The sequence below is a fragment of the Struthio camelus genome, chromosome 11, assembly GCF_040807025.1.
Source record: "Struthio camelus isolate bStrCam1 chromosome 11, bStrCam1.hap1, whole genome shotgun sequence".
Lineage (NCBI taxonomy): Eukaryota > Metazoa > Chordata > Aves > Struthioniformes > Struthionidae > Struthio > Struthio camelus.
In genome coordinates this window covers 18,122,912-18,146,153 of record NC_090952.1, presented here as the reverse complement: position 1 = coordinate 18,146,153, position 23,242 = coordinate 18,122,912, and the positions used below count along the sequence as shown (strand labels likewise).

The following is a 23,242-nucleotide window of genomic DNA, read 5'->3' as shown; positions in this document are numbered from 1 at the left end:
ATCTGGTGACAAGACGCTCAGAGCAACAACAACAACAAAGAAAGGGGAAAAAAGAAGAGGAGAAGGAAAAGCAAAAGGCAGTAAAATCGTTTGTATGCCTGCGACTTTTATGGCTTAAAATATTTTTTCTTCAATCAGTGCATCTAGGGAAACTTTTTTTGATGTAACAATCAATTTTTAACAAGGAAAAAGTCTGAACTCATAAATATTGTATGTATTAATTGTGAAGCTTAATGGAACATTTTGTGTTTCTGAACAACTACTTTACATAATTAAAATCTCCTTTGATCTGTGAGTAAATGATTTAATCTTAATGCTCATTAGGCTAAATAGGTCTTCTATTCAATTGTATCAAGATGGCATGGAAAATTCGCAGACCTTTAGAAAATATTTGTCTAGTTGTTAGGTAAACATAGAAACCTATTTGTGAATGGATATCTTTTATCTCTATGAATATATCTGAATCTAAAACTAATTCAGATTAAAGCATTTTTTGCTTTTATCTGACTTTTTTGTTTCAAGAACCGTTCACTGAAATAAGTGTCTTTTGGGGTCAGTTTATAGTCACTAACTACTTTGCTGCAAAAGCAATGTAGTCTGTGAAAATTAAAACTATAGGATAGGTGCACTTCCAACTGAAATATGAATTTGTGTAACTACGGATAGCTTTAGGGAGACCGGTATCCTGCAGAAAATCTTGCTCAGGAATCTCTCCTGATGAGGCAAAGCCCAGCAGCATCTTGGAAATACATGGCAAGATTTTGATCTTTTTTAGTATACATATAACTGTATATAAAACCACAGGAATGTTTATTGAGAAAAGGTTATTGCCTGTTCAAGACAGGATTCTTTCTTCAATTTTTTTTCCGTTAATTCCAATTTTTCTCCATTAATTGCTAAGTAAGATAGCTCTTAATCAATGTAAGATTCTGCAAACCTAGCATGTAACTTAATAGACAAAGTTCATAAGCTTGTCTAACAAGCGAAGCAGGCTCCCTACCCATTACATGCCAATCCAAACAAAGAACGCTCACAAATTGGACAATAGGGCCACAAGACTCAATTTTTCCTAAAAATTCTAAACAAAATAATTTATTATTTTGAAAATAATCTTTCTTTCATTATCCCATCTGCATTGTTTTAAAAGCTACTTTTCATTCCCATGGGGAGCTTTTTTCTTTTTTAAAAAGGTAAGATTTTAATTAGCTCAGGTGGTGCAATAAGGACAAACAGCTGTGGCCCTTTATTAAAGACCTGCGCTGCTCACAGTCCCTGCTCTCTGTACAGAACAAAAGTTCAGCACAAAAATATTTCAGTGTCCCCTTGGTTAGAACTTAAGTGACTGGTGTGCATAGCCACAGTCGTACTGCATCAGACCAGTCTTTCTCCAGCGCTGCTCTGTAGTGGATATCTAAGAAAATAATGTAAGAGCAAGGCAAGCATACACACACTCTAGCCTTGTCCCCCAGAGACACTTCTAGCAGTCTGCATTTTAGGGACATCTTGAGCCAGAAGGTTATATCCATATTTAATTTCTAGCCAAAGTGTTATCTTCCATGAATTAATCCACGGAAGACGTTTAAATTGTGCTACTACACAGACACAAAAGCAGTTAGGATGAAATACACTCTTGCGCGCTGTATATATATGTTTAAACATTGAAAATGAATATTTGTTTCATGTTTTCTATGTAAAATTTGTTTTAGATTCCTCAAGTATGCTTTCAGCTACTATATTTACTCATCTATTTATTTTTTAAAAAAAAGAAAGGACATCAGAGCTTCATTCATAAGATACCTTTACAGCATTGCAGTCTTAAATTGCAATTCCTTGTTTCAGAAGCACACTTTACACCAAGGTAAAGCTTTGCTATTTTTACCATGCAAATTCTCATTCTCTAATTAAAAAGTAAAATATTTCTTTGTTATAACGTTCAGTTCACAGAACTCTTACTGGGCAAAGAGTTTGGCTCAAAAGTATTGAAATCAGCTGCTTTTATGCTGAAATTTCAGCGGAATTACTACATTTAAATCCTAGGCAATGTGACTTATTATTTTAACCAGTATTAATTCCTTAAATGTCTCTCATTTTGTGTCCAAATATTGTATTGACTACAATTCAGTCTGTACAGAAGTAAAATACCCTTAAGAGGAAGTTTTACCTATGTTATTCATGAATTAATGAAGGGTTTTTTTTTTTTTTTAATCAAAATAGAAGTTATCCCTCTTATACCAGCTTGAATTTAAATAAAACCGTTTTTTGGCCCTGCTGAGTACTGGGAATTTACCTAGCAAAGTGCAAACATCCAAGAAAATATATCTCTGTCCTCAAAAGGGCACCTCTGTGCAAAGAGAGGACGAAACGTAGATTTGCCATGGTTTGACTTGGCGTTCGGATGATGCTGTGTAACGTTTTCAGAATCACCTCAGGGATGTGGGTTCATACGCGCTCAGTATAGAAAAAAGTATCAGTAATCTGCAGTGATTGTCTGCAGCAGTCAGTACTGCCTTGTATCTGGGAGAACTTAGGGCATATATTAGCTGTTACTTGCATTTAAATTTGGAACAGACAAATCTATTTTAATGTGGAAAATAGATGTAAAAGAATTCTTCTCCTCTTTCATCTTTCTGTAGCTTGAATAAACATTTCCTCTCCCACTCATTTCAACTACCAATGCTAATTTGAAAAAAACAGCAGACATGGTAGAACGCGAATCCCTTAAATCTTTCCGGGCAGAATGGGGGGTGGACTTCTCATTCAGCAATGCAAATTTAAAAAAAAAACATAACCACAAACTAGAGAACAGGATGAAGTACATTTATTCGAGTTGCTGTGTGTGGTTTATGCATGCGGGTTAGTAGTAAGAGAGTAAGACAAGTATCGAACTATTTAGAAATAGAACTAAAGAAAATGCCAATTATTAAATTTAAAAAGTTTGAAAGAGTTTGAAAAAGATATTTTCAGCAGTATTCTGAACAATTTTTAACTTCTATGTAAACAAGCTGTGTATAGTCTGTTTAGAATTATTTTTGTTGGTCAGAGGGTTTTATAGTAAAACATCTGGGGTGGTGATGTGTTTTTGAATAAGCCTAAGAAGCAAATACCACAATTTAGTCTAGTTTTCTTTTCATGCATGTGTGTATGTGTGTGTTGCGCAGCCTCCATTTCAAATGCCAAGTTACGCTATACATTCCATAAAACAGGCCTAATGGTACTGCTATAAAAATATTACACAATTAACACACAAACATTCACAAACAGCCTATTAAAACATTATCATTCAGGTACTTTGATAACAGAGGGAAGATTCTGGAGTGTATTTGTGCTGTAATTTTATGGCCATATTTAAATATGCTTAAGAGTTTAAATAAGTTGCATCGTAATGCTAAAAGGAAAAAGTTGATTTTAGTAATACTGTGCTAATACAATATCAGGAAGTTTTTCAGTTTTAGCACTTTCTTTTCAAATCATGTTACTTTCCTTAGTCTCAACACAAAATTTTCCGTGCCTTAAAATTAAGGGCAGTTTGTAAAAAGATTTTGAGTAGAGTTTCATTCATTGTGCATACCATAGAGGGAACACGCATAGAGATGTGTTGAAGAAAAGTGTGTTTCAGATATGCGCTCATCTATTTCCAGTCTAAATCTGTCACCCTGAATTGAAGTCATTACTGTATTTGTAAAGAATTTTAAGTATTTTCACTCTATTATTGATTTTAGTTACTTTAACAGCCATAGCATGTGATGAATGGTTGTCAGAATAATAGTTTTCTTTATTGAAAATGGTATGAAAGATATGCACACTTGTTATTTCTGTACACCAGATGTTGTATTTGATTCCTTTGATTTTGCTGAAACGTTGGGGCTAAACGTAGGAAAAATGTTTTGTATAAGCATGTATGAACAAAAACAACTATTGTAATATTTTATAACCAAACAGTCATCTGAATACTTGATTTTTGGAGGTCTAAGACCAGATTTTTTTCCCCCTGAAGAACAGGAAAATAAGGGGGCCCTCTAATGTAAAGGGAGTGGTAGATTCAGGAAGTAACTAAATGTCACTGGGAAGTGAAAGTAGCAGTGAAACATCTCTTATCTACCTTCAAAATTAATGTTCAGCGATGTTAGATGGATAAGGTTTATTTTCTTATTTCAGAAGAATATGTCATCATCGTTGTTGTTTATCACCATAATTTCAAATTTCCCTCAAGATTTTCTAAGGACAGGATTTGTTCCTTGTAAACAAAACACATGTTGAGATGAGATTTTTATTTTATTTTATTATTTTATTGTATTTTATGCCAATGTTTATAATGAGACTAGAGCAAGCATAGAATGATACTTCTCCAGAATATTTTCCCATCTGTCAACAGTTTGCCACTCACAGACTTCCTGAATCAGATATATGTTTGGGTTTTTTTTAGATAATCTTTTGATGGATTTCTCTTCTGTGAACTTGTCCTGATTCCTCAGTAGACTATATAAACTTCTGTTTCTAATTTGAGATTTTAGCATATATTAGTACAACACAACTTACATTATACATTAGATATACCTAACAAACGTGTACCTCAATAGCAAAGCTGTTTCCGTACAAAAAGCAAAACCCTAAATAGCTTTCTTAAAAATCTAGAAGAGTTTGAACTGCATTTAACTTTTAAAAGTATTTTTTACTTAGAGTAGATTTGAGGAGACCGTTAGCTCGTCTTCAAACTATTGCTTTCACAAATTTAATTGCCCTGATCAAGAAATGGGTTTGAATATTGCCCATTTGACACTTGTATTTTGTCATGACAATCCAGCTGAAACGTAAGTAAGATTATTCCATTAGTCAATTAATCCTAGGTGTAACTATTCTCACATGACAGCTGGAGATACTGTGTAGGAACTGCGGGATTGTAATATACCTAGTGGCTTCGCCTCTGAGTAAACTCACTGTAATTGATAACTGATTAACCTGCAGGCATATCAGAGGATGGCTGTGTCAAATGCTAGGTTACACCAAGATCAAATTTACACAGCATGGCACATGCCCAGATTCCTCATCTGTAGGTATTCTAAAAATGCAGCGCCAGCCTTATTTTTCCAGCACAGCGTTATAATTTTCATCATATTATAGACTGCTGCTTGGCTTTGCCTTAAGGTGCAAATTCTTATTAATGACATAAGCACGCTAATTGTTTAAATTGAATCTAATGTTCATTGAAAGAACTAAGACACTGAACACACTAGAAAATTTAGGTTTCAAGCTGCTACCAAAAGAACATTCTAATCTTGTAACAGGAACTATATCTTTCCATTCGTTAGTTACATTATTTGCTTACTTAAATTATTTATTTTTCTTATGGTAAAAGAAATGGTACATTTTGGGCTGGAATTACGGAGCAAATGGTCAGTAGAACAACTGGTAAGTTTTAGAGAAAGAATGTTTTAACTTGCTACTAATCATTCCTCATATATATTGGAGATTTAACAGGATACTTTACATGCTTTTGCGTTGGTAGACTTATATAAGGTACCTACTATTCTGATGTCCTGCTGGCATCCAGTGAAAATGAGCTCCAGAAATCATGCAAATGTTTGAATGTTCCTGCACTATACGCTCTCCGCTTGTATCGCCCGTCCTTTCTTCAGTCCTCTCGTGTCTCATCCTTCAACCACTTTTAGAAATTTATCGGCAAAGGAAAGAAATAGTAGGCATTTTTAATAGTATTTTAAGGTTGCTAACTTACATTTCAGGATTTAAAATCATAATAGCATTTCAAAGTCATTTGATGGCTCCCAGTATATTACACATACTGATCCAACTGCGTCGCTCTGCGGAGTTGTCCGACAGCTTTTTGTCTCTGGCAAACAGCTCCGTAATTAGGAATTCCTGGTTCACAGTACGTCCCAGATTTTACTTACACAGTCTGAGACTGATACACCTTTGTTTGTAAAGTTCACTTAAGTGAAAGGGAAGTGTAGCATTACAGATGGAAAACTGAAATAGAGAATGAAGTCAAATGTAGAGGCCTTACTAGAATCCAGGAGGTCCTGAACGCCAGCTGTCTGGTGAACTATCAAATGCAGCTGCCTCATGATAGAGTATTTGGTTATGGTTTATAAGGCCCTTTTTCAGGAAGACGTGGAGGGGTACTCAAACTATTTCCAAAAGTGGGGATTTTAAAATCATTGAAATGTTCTCTTTGTACTTTACATTTCAAAGCTGATCAAATATATACTTAAAATTGTTCTAATATTATTTCCTGTATTGCATTTTAGGCTAGAAACAGTATTGTTTTCAAAGTTCCATTACATATAGAAAAGAATATTTTTTCTTTGCCTTTATTTTTCCTGTTAATATAGCAAGATGTATTGTTTTCAAGCTCTTTAAAAATCCATACATTAGAATTTCAGTCTTCTGTTGTTTTTTTTCAAAATATCAAGGACACCAAGTGAAAGTGTGAATATAATCTGTTTTCTAAAATGGAAACTCATATTCTTCTGCGGCGTAGCACACTATTAAATGAGCTTGCAGTATTTTGGTGATATTATGATAATATATGGACTATTTCAGATAAATTACTGACACATCAACAACTGATACATTGAATTTCAGATCACTTTTGAATATACAACTATTTTTAACTCATAAAGGCAGAGATTATGATGGGTAAATAGCTTTAGTTGCCACCGTATCATCATAGGTTGCTGCCATTAACTCTTCTAATAATTCATTCTTTTACAAATGACACCTTAGACTACATATGTGAATACATGCCTATCATTCAATTTGGTCAGCAAGGTTAATTTTTCATGTATGGATGAAAAGACAGGAATTAGATTACAAAACAGAAATATCTAGGAAATGTTTTACTAATACAAGAGCCATGTAAAACTAGCTGCCTGGTAAAATTAAAGGTGGCAATACACAAAATAGATACTTGGCAATAATTAGCTATAAGTGGATAGAAATATGCTGAGAAACTTAAGGAACGCCCTAAAATTAAAATAGATGTTTTGCAAGATTTGTAGGAAAATTAAATAATCTTAACATTTTCAGCTAGTAGTGCATGTTGTTTTAAAACAAGAAGCGACAGATCCAAGAGTATAACGCTCAAATTATTTACTTTCTTATGAAACCAATACATTTGTAATTGCTTCCCTTTTCTCATTTCGTCATGGGAGCTTGATTTTTTTCAAACGAGTTTACAAAGTCACAGTCCTTGGTGTAGGGGCAGAATCCTGGAAACATATTCCGCATATGCAACACAATGTATATACAGGCTATTCTGTTAACACGGGTCAAAAGCCAGTGCTATGTTTGTAATGACAAAGAAAGCCTTTCCCTTTGATACTGAAATACCTACTTCTTCAGTCCAAACAATGCTCCTACCCAGGGCACCCCGTGTAACACAGCTGTCAGCAGTGGCAGACAGATGAATCACCTTGACACTTCCACTTTAGTACAGCACCTAAATCAAATGCATCTGTAAGTATAGGCTGTAAACTATGCGTCACCTGCTTGGGGGAGATGGCGAGTGAGTGATGCAGATGACGCTGACATTTCCTTCATAAGAAAAAGTAGCCTAGGACGACAGTGTTTAAACCAACATGTGGACAAGTCTCTAGTAAAGCTTCATTCTGAGTGTTTCCAGGATTTCTGAGCGCTGGGTAGTCAGACTTCTTCAGAAACGCCATCAAAAGAAAGCCAGATGTCTGTTTGTTCCCCTCTTCTGACTTCTCTTAAACATTAAATAGGATTTCATTAAAATAGCTAATCTATACATTAATTCAATCCAATAGCTACCATTTTACTTAAATCAGAAGAGCGAGGAAACGGGAAGAATGCACACAACATCAGTACTGTAACACGAGTAGAGCAAATTTCATAGACAAATGATGCATCTATACATAACAAATCCCCACAGACTATATCCTGTTGTACAGCTCTACAGTTTTAATAGTTGACTAGAAGAGCATTCCTAAAATAAAACACCCTTGCTTAGAGGGCAGCAGAAGCAGAGATTGGAAAAATATACAATTTAACTTCCATTCACTTAGTTTAAAAAGCACATTTCTATTCAGCCAGACTCCATAGACACGTTGAATCTTGGTCGAGGTTTATAGACTAAGATTTTTTTTTAATGGACAGAGAGGTCTCTTCCCCAGATTATGCCTGTGCAAATTCCTATAGCATAGGACATACTCCTTTAACTGGGAAGTATTTTAATGTTGGGCTCTGTATGAAAGAAAATTGTTATCAAATACATCAAAATGTTTCACTATTTTTTAAAGAACTGCTTTAAAGCTGAGGAAGTTATCTAAAGGAAAAATATTTTATTGGTTGGAATTCTACTGATTCAGTTTAGCAAATTATTTCACAGGAAACCAAACTGATTTTCATTTTTACTCAGGTTAGTCAGTGAAGAATGACTTCTTTTGTATTTGTCACATGGCTGAAAGGAGCTCATTACTAATTCTGCAATTTCACAGGAGCCTTTACATTATAAAAAATGAAAAAAACCTTTTAAAATAAAAACTTTGAGGCTGTTTACTTGTCACTAAGGTAGACAAAGCTTCTGTAGGAAATTTGAATTTCTTAAGAAATAAAGTATTATATTTTTCTTTCATTAAAATTCTCCTGTTTGGGGTATAGTTGTTTCTTTCTATTGTCTTATCCCCAAAAACAGAACCAAACCTGAACCACATATGAAGAACAAGAAAATGTGCTGTTTCCTCATCGTCTTAACAAGTTAATCAGATCTAGGAGATTTTGACAGTTTGTATCGCCAAACTTTAAAAGCACATAGCTCATCCGTTGGGGGGAACTGTACTATAGGATGGCTAATGACAAAAAAATCTATGCAGTCTTGAGAGTAAATATGTTTGCAACTAAAAGAGATTGGAGCCACAGTAAATGTTCTTGAATTTAAAGTCCGACACTCAGTTTCCATGAGCAAAGGCATTTAACTTAGAAAATAAAGACCTGAAGAATTAGTATAGTTCGCAAAATATTGAACAAGTTATTATAAAGGCTTGTTAAATGCTGCGGCAGTTATCACATCTTAGTAAGACTGTTTGAGAGACACGGAAGTATTGGTCATCACAGTAACTTATTTATTCTACGGTTTGAAAACTGCTAGCAGGACAGCTTAAATGTCTTGTATGAATTTGAAGGATTTGTGCTTACCAGTAAGGGTTGTTACTGAGAAGTGCTCAGTTGAGAGCGCTGTGTCTTGGCGTGTTCCTCGCAACACAACGTCTGTGGATCCAGTTTTGTACTCAGCTGCAGCAGAAGCAAACAGGAACATTACCTAGAAAAAGCATGCAGCCAAAGTAAGGGGCAGCGAGTATGGGGGAATTTAGAAGGCCTTATTTTAGCTCCATATGATTAAGTCTTTTCATTAATGTTATTGACCTAGCAGTAGGTTTAGCTTCTTTTTAGCGTACAGTCTCTTTTTAGTTCTTTGAGGTCACAAGAGGAAGAAAAATCAGCATCGCAGGTGCATGTTATTAGATACACAAAGCACTTGTTAACAGAAAATATGAGATAGCTCACATTTATCAAAATTATCCCTGACATTTCCTTTTGCTCAGCTGAAAACAATTTCTAAGCTCCCAAAGCAACATCTAATGGATAGGAAAAAAAATGCTTTTTATTTCTTTTTCTTTTTTTTAAATAATTTTTACTATAAAGGACACCCAAAGGAATATACAGTGAATAAGAAGGGTTTCTGGAAAACACCAGGGTTATCCAATGAGCCATGTTTTATGTCTGTTTATTATAATAAAGTGGATTTTAAAATTTCTAGCTCTATTATATACCGAAGGCATTGATAGCTAGGGTCTGTTGTATCTCTGAAGACATGAAAGCCATATAATTCCAATATTGGACAGTACTGTTCCATTATTCACACAGTAGACATCATGCCATAGGCAAGGGAAATACAAACTTGACCATTATTCTCCCATCTGCGGACATCAGTCTTGTTGCAAAAGATACTACTTTTAAGTATGAGAAATCCAATCTCTTACCAATGAATTAGTGCTCCATTTACTGAGACTGCAAATACAGGTGCATGTCAGTGACAGTTGGGCTGATCATTTTTTGTCTGTTAATTATTTACTGGAAACTCAGTCTGAAAGAGACTTTTTTTACTCCCTTGAGAGTGCTGTTGTAATGTATATGCATGTGCTTTGTTTGTGTGTTAATTATATGATGCCACTACAAGATTTAATGTGGAGAGCTGATTCCTGAAATGGTGATACGTATCAATAAATAAAACATAGTATCTAAAAGAAAGTAAGTGCTGACTGCAGAAAGAAAGGGAAGGCAAGTTTTAAAAGGAGGTCATTTGGTAATTGTATGATGTATTGAGGCTAGTAAATCTGCTTAATTGTCATATTTGCCTTAAATTAGTAATTTATACAAACATTTGCTGTGGGAAGAGACGATGAATATTTTTATGTTGCGATAATCCTGGTAAGTGGCATTTTGAACATTTTAGAAAACAGTTAATTGCAAGTGTTGCCTGTTTTTATACGTTTCAGGTGGTAGCTGGAAAAATACAAGTGAGAGCATTTCAAGGAAACCTGGATCTGTCCAGTAATACTCTCCCAGTATATTAATTCCAGTAATAAGAAGGATGAGTTAATAATATGACAGGTTATGGCTGTTGCTATGGAAAAGTAACTCAAACTTCTGAACATGTCATCAGTACAAACTGTTAATGTGGAGAACTTTAGCACCTGTAGGCTTCATGCTTTCAGGAAACCCAGTTCCATGATGCTGGAGGAAAACCTTTCCATATGACACCAGTGTATCTTTTTAAGCTGCTTGAATTCATTAAATTCCTCCATCAGTAACGGTGCTCCCTTTTACAGCTAATCTCATTGCATTCTCTTCTGCCTCTTGCTCTCTCCATAAAAGGAAAACATACAGATATTTCTTTAAGTTTATATATCATTTGACATCAAGTAAATGCAACACTGCGGTATGTAAATGCAATATGGAAACAGTAATTTGTTTATCATAGGGTTGCTTGAAACTTGTTTTGAATGATTTAAACATTGTTGTGCTTATTATTCTCCTTTATGCTGGCCTACTGAAACTCATGGCTCTTTTGCTAAATGGCCTGACTCTTCTCCTGCTGTTCCCCTCCTCCTCTACCTCACTTTACATCTTAATGGTGTGCATCTGTTACTGGACAGATTGCACAAGATGAACATAAGGCACTCTTTTCCAGGGTCAGCTAAATTGCCAAGCTAGGTCCACTTAGGCTATTGAAATGTATGTTCAAAATTCCAGAAATTCTACTAATGACAGATATCTCTGTCATATTATGCTGCATAATAATTATACTCATGCAGGCCTTTGTGAGGTCAGAATAAATATATCGTTTCAGCCTCAGCTATACTATTTGTGTGCATTAGGAAAATGTGTAATATTACTGAATTTTTTTCTTGTGATCTCAAAAATAGAGTCATATTCAAATTGACTTTGCTTTGGAATAACAAAAGTGAAGTTCAGGAGGTTTGGTAACAATAGTTTGGTTTCTATATGTGTTTCTCAAATATGGTGGCCAAAAAGACAGATGAACAAAAACACAGATTAACAATTAGGAAAAAACACAGAAAAACTGAGGTACTATTGGCACATGTTCCTGTTCTTCGTATACATGTGTTTTCTAGGATTTTTTTTTTTGTGGGATAAGTGTATAGTAACAAGGCACTGATTTGTCTTGATTCTGTACACTTTGGAGTTGGACAAGGAACTGTCGCAACACATGGCTCTCAAATGAGTTGATTGTAGACATATTGTCTGTCAGTCAAAACTACAATATTGTAATTAGAGCGGGCCCTGTCTCTCCATACGTGCTTCAGATGGCAATGAAATAATCCTAGAAGCGTGTTATGCGGATGCTACAGTTCTGTACATGATAGTATGATACAGTGGCATTCAAAGCCTGTATCTTACTGTACTGTAATTTTTAACTAATTCACAGTTGGAACTACTGAAACATTTTTCATATTTGTATCTGTCATTATTGAAAAGTCTTCGTATTTTTCAGAACTAAAAATGACAGATACAATATTTCTCAGTAAGAAAAATATCTAATTCATGTCCATGCATTGGGAAAGCAAAGCTTGAGAGGCCAAAGAAAGCAAAATCCTCTGCATTTGTCTGTGTACCCTGGAAATAACTTAGTAGGTCACTCTACGTTAAATGGGAGTTTGTTACTGGTGCTGCTGAAAAATTGATTTCTGGGCTGTATTTGCTAGAAATCAGTAGGTGTAAACCTTACACAGACCTATATTCAAAACATGAAGCAATGGGGAGGGATGTGCAGATTGGCTGAAGGTGAAAAATAAATTTACGGGAGGAAATTATGCTCTGGATGCCCCAGAAGAGAAGCAGTTCTTTGGGTGAGGGAAAAGGGATTTCTGAAGTCATAGCATGAAGCTCCCTGGGGTTTTATTATAGACAGTGTCTGTTTTATTCATTGTTAGCTGATACTTTACAAATGCCTGAAAAGTCCTCTGTGTCCCTTACAGAGGCACGGCAGGGCGCTGAGGAGGAGCATTTGCCTTGTCCTACTGCAGCACGGAAGGGCCGGGCTGCCGCGAGAGGAGGGGAGAAGAGGCCCGTGCTGAGCCCAGCTGAGCTGCCCTGAGCTTCTGGAGAGCCGCGCTGCAGAGACGGCAAGGAGCAAGGAGTGAGTGTAGGACACAGCTGGGAAGAGTGCAAATATCCAGCCCGTCGCCAGTGGTGACGGAGCGATTTTCCTTTGATTCAGAGGTTTTGTGCAGGTTGTTACAACCTGCCAAGTCACTATAAACTGGTGCCTTGAGAATAATCCACCTTAGAAAAATACAGTGCCAGAGGAAATTGCTCTCCAAGCCTTTAGATTTTTTACTGTTTTCCAATAAGAGAGAAGCTTTTCATTTTAAAAGCTGTAACAGTGCAGGCTGTTCTCTGATAAAGCTCTCTGTTGCTTTCGGGGTGTCCAGTAACAGGAAGGCAGACTCACCTCCAAACTCTGTCTGATTCTGGGTCCTGTGACAAGGATGGTGGATGGAAGACATTTAGTTTAAATAAGGGGTACGTTCTACACTTGACCAATAGAAACCTAGTTTAAAACAGCAGCATTACAGTAGTATGGCTGTTGCTCATCATGGCCTCATTCATTTGCACAGAATTTACAGGCAAATGCTGAAGTCAAGCTTACTGGCTCTTGTCTTCATCTGGTAAAGGGCCAGTGGGGAGATAAGTGGTTCCAAAAATGACACCAGAAAAAAAAAAAAGACTGAGAAATCATCTATAAAGTTAAAAAAGGAAAGGAGAAAGACACACACAGGAGAACTGATTTAATCGCAGTTCATAATAAGCACCGTTTAGGACCTGTTAATTTTTTCAGTTCTGTGAAAAGCCTGGGTAGATATCCTGCACATGATTAACGGTATTGCTAGTGTATCGATCTTTTGTTATCTGTGATTTTCAGGAAAGTTATTTGCAAAGTAGCACCATATGGCATGGTGCTCTATTTGTAATTCTAAAAGTTAGCAATTCAGTCTTCTGTAAATACAGAGTCTGTCAAGGATTTCTCAAGTGATGTGGGGCACGGGAAATACTAATTTTTATTTTTTCACTTTCAGTTCTTTTATACAAGTCGGCCCTGGACTTACCAGGGGAGGAAATAGGAGAGAAGGGATGCACCAAGGAAAATTAAAAAGCTATGATGTCATTTATTGTCAAGACAGCTACCTATCTGCATAGTGTTCACCCAACACAACCCCATCCTCTGCCCTGTCTGCACTCAGGCAAAGACATTGTTAAAACATTTTTTTAGATCTCTAGAGGACACTTACGCTTTAATAGTACCAGATACTGCGTCTCTAAATTCATTACTAAAGTCTGAAACTATAATTTAATATGTATGTAATAAAATCTTCTGATAGCATCCATTAAATGCTTCAAGGAAAAGAAAATTCTGTTTTCTTCAGAGATGAAGGCAGTAGTTTGAGGGAGTTTTTTAAATGGTCAAATAAGATTTTTTTTCTGGTGTTTTTGCAAACTGAAAGGCATTTAAGGGCTTCTTCATATTACTGTATTATATTTATTAAAGTTAGTAAGATGACTGTTTCTCTTGGCCTAGTACCTGATTTAGAAATCAGATTCTAACAAATATATTTTTCTTAGTGAGGAAGAATCCTCAGCAGGTCTCAGTTTTTAATAACATAAAATTGGGGGTTCTTTAGCCCTGTACTTGAGAAATAGAAGTTGTCTCTGGTTCTTTAAAAGTATACTCGATACCAGAAAATCAGACTATGACTAAATAAAGGCATGTACTCCATCAGTACTGTGTGGTGGGAAGTGGAAGACAGATGGGTGACGAGAAAATTTCCATCCTAGCAAAACCCAGGCTTCCATATTTGTTTTGTACAGACATCTGCTTATACTCTTTAATGTATTTTGGACTAAAAAATAAGAGACTGTCTCAGAAGTCTAGCTCAGAACGTCTATGTCCACAGCAAAAAGCATATGCTGCTGAATTGTCTATTAACTTCTGATCCCTGTGGTAATTTACTCTTGAAGTGATAAGAACCGGTTTTGTTTGGCTGTTATCTACTGTCCTAATTGTTTTAGTGGAGGACTAAGTTACATGCCTGCTCAAGCCGCCTCTTTTGCTGCTTTGCCAGGATTAACCTCTAGTAATTCCATACAAGTGCGGTCACAGGAGGTCAAAAATAGAGCAGGCACCGCACCGCTGATAATAGGGCAGTCACCACTGTTTGCAGTGGCCTTTTCCTACGCTTGTCAGTATTGCCAAATAACCATTCGTAATTCTTTCCCTCTCTAATACACTTTAGAAGGCAGCCCACTAACTCTGCTTTTTCTTTTTTCCTTTCCATTTGATAAACATTGATTTGTTGTCTTGCTTCTCATGGAGCTTGAAATTAACACCGGTAATATCATCAGGAGTGCAAGAAATGCTCGTGTATACACCTTGGTAGTACAAGCCTATTACCATCTTAGGAGCAGTGTTAATTATTTCATTAGTAATGTAGAGGATAGAAATTGAGAAAAAACTTGTGAAGGTCTTACAAAAAGTAAAATTGCTGTTAATAATTATGTAATTAATTAAAAAGGGATTTTTTTTGCTTTTCTACCCTCAAATTCATACTAGCCTAAGAATTTATGGCTTGCTTGAAATCAGTTCTTCCGTTGCACCTCAATCTGTCCATTAATTCTTATTCATGACTTAAATGTAGCAGTGTTTCTAAATCTCAGTGTAGAAATTAGTGCAACCGCTTCAATTGAAGTTGACAAGAATTTAAGTATTGTTTACTCCTTTTTTTCTTGCACAGCTTACTCCTTTTTTTCTTGCACAGCTATTTTTTCAGCTTTGTCTGACTGGGCTTTATGTGGTACGTTTTAAGACATAAGAGACTAAGGTTTCCTTTCTTTAACAATTTGAAAATGTGTACAGATCCTGATCAACGTAAATTAGCGTTGCTGTGCCTTCTCTTACAGTTATTTCAACTATATGAAACAATCTGTTTCTGTTCCAATATAAAAAAATGTGATGTACACATTTACAATACGTTTTACTGTCAGAGATAAGCAGGAATACCTGCTGAAGGGCCTGGGAAGTAAAGACAGCGCGTTAAGGATGTTTCTATGCATGAGAGAAGAATGTTAGCGTAGTCACTGTGTTTGCAGGAAGATGTGTTACTGCTCTGACATACCAAAAAATTTCTGTATTGTGACACATGCATTTTCTGGCTGGGGGAAAAAGGCTGAAGTGGAGTTTTCACATCATTATAATCCACAGGAATTTTGACAATAATTCAAGGGATTCGTGATAAGGTTTACATTTGGAATCAACAAAAATTAAAAGGTAGCAGCCAAGAGGCGTGTATGTGGCTACTACACTGGTATTCTCTGTGCCTTTCCTTTACAGAAGTGTTGCGAAGGGAGGTTGTTGCCCCGTTATTAATCTTTTTCTTGTGCTGGCACTTAGCTATCAGAACGCTGCTGACATATGATGGGGTCTGGAACAAATTCTCTTGTTGTAATAGAATTTTTATGTCTCTGACTAGTCAAGGAAAGAAAGAAGGAATTTTGTGAGCACAGACTAAATATAAAAGAGAACTTATGTTTTTCTCCAGACTTCATTTTATTTTATATCTAAAGGATGTCAGCAGCTCAGAGGACCACACCTTCCCATCAATATTCTTCACTCTTTTGAAATCTTTATTTTTATCCATGATTTCAGAGTTGGTACTCCATGAGATAGCGTGTCATAGTCTCACACAGCGGAACAACTTAAGCAAGCGTTAAGGAATAAGCTATAGGAGCAACAGTACTTTCTTAGGGTTGCCTCAGATGCGAAATACACAAATTATGATACTATTGAATGCTTATGCATATTACTATGCATACTATTTGCATTTAATACATGTAATCTTACGTGGCTACTGCCTAGAGAACTATGCCATATCACAGATGGTCACAGCCCTCGGAAATAAGATAACTAAAATGCAAGGTAGGCGGTGCAGGACGCATGTGCGGTTTGGTCACTGATGTGCTTTTATAGTGCCTAATATTGGCTGGGGAATAGTTTTTGACTGCGCTGTGACTCTCCCCGTCCCCTGCAGCAGTGAAGCCAGGGTTGCGTCCGAGAGCACACGCTGCTTTCCGCCCTCCTTGAGGAACTGGCGCCGCAGGAAAGGCACAAAGATGCGGGAGCAGAGGGAGTACTTATCTTCGCTCCTTCTTTTTCCCACCTGCAGTTAAACACAAGGTCAAGAACCCGAGGGCTGCACGGTAACTGAACGTAAGACTCAGAGAACGATGGACGAATAGACGTAGCTACTGAGATGAAGTGGAAAACACAGGCCTTTCGTCAGTGAAGTTTAAGCCTTGTGTGGAGAAAGCCGTATGACTATTGTGGGCACAACTTACTGAAAATTAGACCTTATGCAAGCAAGCAGAATGCACAAGTTAAAAACAGTAACAGAAAACAGTTTGTCTTTATAACGCAATGAAAATCGTAAAAATCACAACCTATTTAGTGAGGAAAATCATCTAAGGCAGATATATATAAAGGTTTAAACAATGAGTTAAGGCTCTGCAGGATCAGCCTCAGGAGTGTTGGGAAGCAAAGATCCATTACCGCTCCACCAGCCAGTGCGGATGACACAGCTAATCCTTTTCAGCTCCTCTCCCCCAGGGCAATCCATAAACGGGCCCACTTCTGACACACTTGGGGGAACTGTATCATGGAAATCAGCTGGGGAACTCAAAGGGAGCAACAGTTTGTGGGGCAGAACAGCTGGGTACTTCGTTTGGAAAAACTGCTGGAATTACTAGTAGAATACAGAAAATCAGAATAGCAGAAGTAAAGCTAGACTGTAATACACTACAATACATTGTAAGTGTATTGTAAGTAGAATAGACGCCTTTCCAGGGTACTAAATGTGTATGTTGTTACTATAATTTGAGTCAGAGTATAGATTCCTAATCAAAAAGGAGGATTATGCATAGATTTGTATGCCCACATGTTTCTATCTAGATGTGAGGGATGTTGTTGACTGGTTGTTTTTTAATTTTCCTTGTAGGAGAAATGTTGAGACATGATACTGTCTGAGTTCTGGCGATAAATTAGCTCACAGAATAATCTTTGTTTCTTTTCTTTTTTTTTTCCCCTACTCCATTTATTTTTATACAGACTCCACTGGAAGCACCTGAAATATTACAGTTAAAAAATAGCCACAAAAATTTGATTATGTTTAACAAATCATTGCTATGCAGTAACGAGGTAAATTGGGTCCATAGACATAATTTTCCTAGCATTTAGGAAATCTGTTGATAGAGCAAAACACAAAAGAATAATCTGCAAGGTCTGTAATTTTGATACTATAGTAGCTGAGGTATGTGAACAGATAAATCATCTTTTGAGACATCAAAGAGGGTATTTGTGAGTGGGTAGTGGCTTGGGAAAGAGGAAAGTGATTAGTGGAGTGCTACAGGAGATCAGTATTAGGACCAATTTTGTTCATTTTATAAACCAACGGTCTGGAAAAAAAGAAAAGACCATGCAGTCAATGACAGAACACTCTTTGGTTTCGGAGTTGCAGGGGAGTGGCGGGTCATGAGAAACAAGAGACCATGCAACCAAATGCAGAAAGATTTATACAAGACTTACAGACAGATAGGCAAGTATCATTTAGTTAGGAGTATGTAGATAGTGTGGCAAGAGGCTAAGGAAAGGCCAAGAAATAAAAATGTACAGAAAAGCAGAAAAAACAGAAGAACGTTGCATACGCAGTATGAGTCAAGGGAAATATTTTAAATAATTTGAGTAATTTTAATATGCGTGATTTTTTTTTTAAGTTCAGCGAAGAAGTCAGTTATATAAAATTCCATGAGCTACACTTTTGTAAGTAAAAAGCGTACGTAAAAAGTAGCTTGAAATCTTTTCACTGTTAATATTTTCCTAAAATACAGTGCCTTTGACTTTCAAAACTAATGCCTATAGACAGAGCCTGGGATAAAGAATCCATAAACAAATTCAGGCATTATGGCTCATAGGACTGTCATACTGCTTGGAGTTACCAACCAGAACTAGTACAATAGCTCAAGTTCTGTTCTCTTTAACTAACTCTTTTAAGCGGTTAGATAGTCTAAAGTGGTGGAGTAGTTTGAGATTTTCTTGTAACTATGCAGACAATAGTAAAATTCTTCTCCTAGTCCAAGTCTGTTTGACTGTGATAAGTTTCTAGGTGCAGAATTTCTTGTACATAGCATACAGCACAGGTGAGCAAGAACAGCAAGTTATTTTGTAAGCATTCGTATAGGCAAAGGTAAGTTTAGACAGTGTTTGCAGGAAAAAAGGAGATGACTGTATTGTTCATTTCAAAAGTAAGAAGGACACTTTGACTTGTCATTGTAATGTTACTCCCAAAGAGTGCTCACTAAACATTTGCAAACTGGAGTGTGCTTTACAAATTGCTTTCATAATGAATATCGCATTATATAAATGGCGATAAGGTAAAGGTATATCATGTCTTCCAAAATCAAGACCCTTACTAAAAATAGCTCACACTAAAACCAGTTCTCTTTAAATCAGAAGCTATTATAGGCATATACGTCTTGATTAGATATTTTTATTTATATTGGTTAATAAATAAGTAAATTACATTGTGGAATGGTACTTGTCAAAGGAAATGTTCCACACTTTTCTATCTGCGTTCACTAAGGAATTATATTTTGAAGTTTTGGAGCTAAGCTAATATTGTACACTTTTGAAAGACTAAAGGAGTTGCATGTGGCATCTTAGAAATAATCAGAAGAAGGGTGTTTAGTGGCTACATCAACTACTGTCCAGTGCAAAATAATGGGACCCTGAAGGTGAGATCAGGTTGCAAAACAGGAAGGCAGCGTTAATGGGTCTGAAGGCCACACGTAACACGAAATGTCAATGCATGGACTACTGTACTGCAGTAATTGGGATACAAGTAGTTCTAGAGACTATATGGAGAATAAAAATAGTCACAAATGAAGTATATTATGATGTAAACAATGTCAGGGTCCGCAATATTGTTTTCCGTGCACCTGACAAACTCACCACTTCAACAGCCCAAATCAGCCCTGGCATGGTCTTCAGCTGAGTGACTTGGTCAGACCTGCGAAACACCGTTACGTTGCCTCGGCCGCTGGCAGGTGCTCAAAGCAAACACGAAACCGTCCAGAAGAGGTAACAAAGCCATGAAGCGCAAGCGCCGCAGGCGGCGTCAGCGCGGGGCGGTGCCCGGGGGCCGCTGCCGCCGGCGAGCGGGGCGCGCCGCCAGGTGGCGCCATGGGCACAGCCCGCGGCGGGCCGGGCGCGGCGGGCGGCGGCGGCGGCGCTGGTGCGGCGGGGGCGGCGGCGGCGGCGCTGGTGGGGGGGGCCGGGCGCGGCGGCGGCGGCGGCGGCGGCGCTGCTGGTGCGGCGGGTCGGGGGCGGGCCGGCGGCGCTGCTCGGCCTGGCCGGGCAGCTCGGAGCTCTGCGCCGTCTGCCGCCCCCCGTTTGGTTTCACTGCGTGGCGTTTTCTAACCTGTCAAAAACCGTAGGCGCGAGGAGGTGCCGGAAGGCTGCAGGCAGCGCTGGTGGCTTGCCCTGCTCCTGAAGGTCTGCAGCAGACCTGAGGGATGGAAGATAACTTCAGCATTTCCAAAAAATGGTTACACGTTGTTTTAAGTTGAAACTGTGAAGTTCCATATGTTTATTGTATTAATGTAACTAACGAGGATCTGGTCAGTGGCAGCATGGGGGGGTTCTTCCTCCACCTTTTACCTAGAGAGAGAGCCCATGCGAGCAGAGTGCCTGCATGTGTGTGCGTATATGTTTGAATTTGCTGTGTGTGCCTCACTTAACTCGGTTCAAATATTTCATTAAAGATAAAATGTGCTTTGAAAACTAATTCAATTTATTATTAATTTTGAAATTTCAGTATTCCGTTTACAAAAGGGCTTAAGGAGGGTCCAGTACCTAAAGTATGTTTATTTTTCACTTGAATGTTAGTAAAAGCAGCAATTGCCAAAAGAGGAAAAATATCTCTACAGTACTTGTTTCAATTAACCAGCAGAGCTATCGTTAGAGAAACATTAAACCTTAAACTTATGACACATCTTCACTGAAATAACATCGTCTGCAAGCTACTGTTATAATATTTTGCTTCAATCTATACAATAATTTATTATAGCTTAAATTTAATTTTAAAAATAAGCTCTAAGCCGAGTAACCTAATAAGAAGCTATTATACTACTTGAGAAGATAAAATGAAACTAATGCTGGCTGAAATGGCCGAAGCTGAGCTTCAGTGCTAGTGCACCGTACTTGCACAGTGTACTTCTCCTAGTGAGTGTTATCGATTATTGAACGGTAGTGAAGGGGACCGCATCTTCTTGCAGCTTAGAATATCATGAAAATTCATTTCATGTTTGTCCAAATAATGTTGCATTTTGGTTTTGGTGATATTTGGCTTCTGAGACCAGTAAATGCCTTTCCTAGTAGATGAATGTTTCATGTGAGACTGCTTACTCTCCTTGTATTGTAGAAATCTGGAGTTACATAGTATTATCAAAGAGAAACAGAAAAGTGCATGTTTGCAGAAGAGGCGTGTAAGGGCTTGTAATTGTTTTCATCGTCTATATGTCTCATCTTCACTTTTTCAGAGCTATAAACTCTGATAGCCTTCTTTCAGCAGAGGTTGAAGAGATCTGATTCATTCTAAAAGTGCTTTACTTCTTATTTCCTATCTGAGCAGAGACTCAAATGTGGCTGTATTAGGAATATGTTTCCTAGTGGCATTCATTGCCTTAGGACTTCTCCTGAGACGAGTGGGCTTGATGAGTTAAAGAATGGCGTCCTGGTCCTATCCCGTTGAAGGCAGGGAGAATGTTATCGCTGATTAGGATAAAAATGGATTTAGGAGGCATCACCTGAAGGAAGAAAGTTAAGCTAGAGAGTGTCTGCAACTGAAATACGTAGTATCTTACATTAGGTATTTCTCAACCTGACAAACATATAGCATCTTTAATACCTGCTTTTAAAAAGACATATATTTTAAGTTCGCTTCTGGGAGTAGGCCTTTGGGAGTGTGAAAGAACCTTTTGCAAGTTTCAGACACAAAGAAATGCAAATGCATATCAATCGCTGTGCAGGTTAGGTAGTTTGTGCAATGCGAGGTGAGGCCGTGTTCTTCCAAAATCACTATTTTTCAAAAGGAGAACCCATTGTGCTAGACTATATACCGACCTAGTTATAGAAAATGATTCTGAATAGTTTACAATACACAAAAAAGTTGCTGTAAGGAAAAATACCGTATATAGGAAGGTGATCCTTTTGTTGTGTTAAGTCATGATCTCCAACTGCAAGTTTTTAGGTTTAATTATGCATATAGATCAACTCACATTCACCTTTTTTGTTGTTTTCACTGTTGTCACCTTTTCTCCCACCTCTGTTGGTTTTGAGGATATGCTATGTACGCATTTGTGGTGGCTATATCCCAGGCCTTGTCTTTTCTCTGGTAACCTTTCCCCGCTGTACTCCTGCCCAGTGTTACTGTAAGGCCAGAGTCCGCCTGTCGGCTGGGCTGAGCACTGGGGACTGCTTGGGAAGTGGATCGAGCTACTGTTTCCCGACTTCTTGCTCCAAAGTCACTTTGCCCTGTCTCAAAAAGGCTTAGCAGCTGGAAGTCACCGTGGTTACAACAGTGAAGGAGAGGTGTAACAGATCTTGTCTGTCATGCTTCTTCTGTATTCCCACAGTCCTTGTTCCAACCCCCTCAAAACTGGTGCTCCAGCCAGGTCACAGTTGTGCCGACGGAAAGTAGGTTCCCCCCTTACAGCAGGGGAACTCCTTTCTGGCTGTTGGAGATCCCTGGCGACGTTCCTGGTGGCGTTTTTACTTGCTTGGAGAGGCAAAGATTCTGCAGCCAATTTGAGAAAGTGACCTTGGTTTTCCTTTCGTTTTTTTTTTTTTTTCCTCATGTATTTCCTTTTTAAGAGGAGAAAACTTGGACTTGTATGTCCAAACTGCATTGAAAGCAGAGTCGCGTTGGGGGACAGTTACTGAAATATGGAAATTCTTTGAGAGAGAAGTATTTTGGGTTTAATGAAAATCTTAATAGATATCTTTTTAATGATTATGAAAATATATGACATACGCAAGTGGCAAGCATTCACTGTGAATCTTTGGAATTGGATTTCTTTGCATATTATTTGAGTAACTCGAGGTATTATGTATGTGAGTAACATGACAAATGTAATTTGAGCCACTGGTTCTAATCATTATTAGAAGTGTTTATATCTGCTAACTTAACCTAGTTTTGATTTTGCTGACTTTGAATATGTATAAGGGGTTTTGTTTTCATTTGCAATAATCTGTAACTCTCGAATGAATGACTTGATTTGTCTTTGTGAAATAATAGCAGAAAAGTATATTTTGACAGGTAAAAGGCTGTGAGCTAACACATGTACATTGGTACTTTATTGTTTCATCAGGCATGGTATGTGTGATGTCTTTCACAGGTATCTTCTGGGATGTTGGGCAAAATACAGAAGTTAATATTTTCAAAAAAAGGTCCTACTAATCCGCATGCTTCTGCTTTCATATCCAGCTTGAGATTTCTGGCGCTATGTTTGTGATTTGTTGCATATTTAGAGGACCTACAGATACAAACTAAAATAGAAATTCAGGATGTGGAGC

The 23,242-nt window shown here is 37.5% G+C and overlaps 1 long non-coding RNA gene across 2 annotated transcripts; it reads right to left on the bottom strand.

Moving 5' to 3' along the window:
* Positions 1-2,835: 2,835 nt before the first annotated feature.
* Positions 2,836-19,786, bottom strand: LOC138068713 (uncharacterized). Of its 2 annotated transcripts, XR_011143423.1 has the most exons (4): positions 19,619-19,749; positions 9,175-9,298; positions 7,352-7,726; positions 2,836-5,659 (listed from the first exon to the last, which is right to left on the bottom strand). It is a non-coding gene; the product is annotated as an uncharacterized lncRNA (long non-coding RNA). The 2 variants fall into 2 exon arrangements; XR_011143422.1 differs by having other exon boundaries at positions 2,836-7,726; positions 19,619-19,786.
* Positions 19,787-23,242: the final 3,456 nt, after the last annotated feature.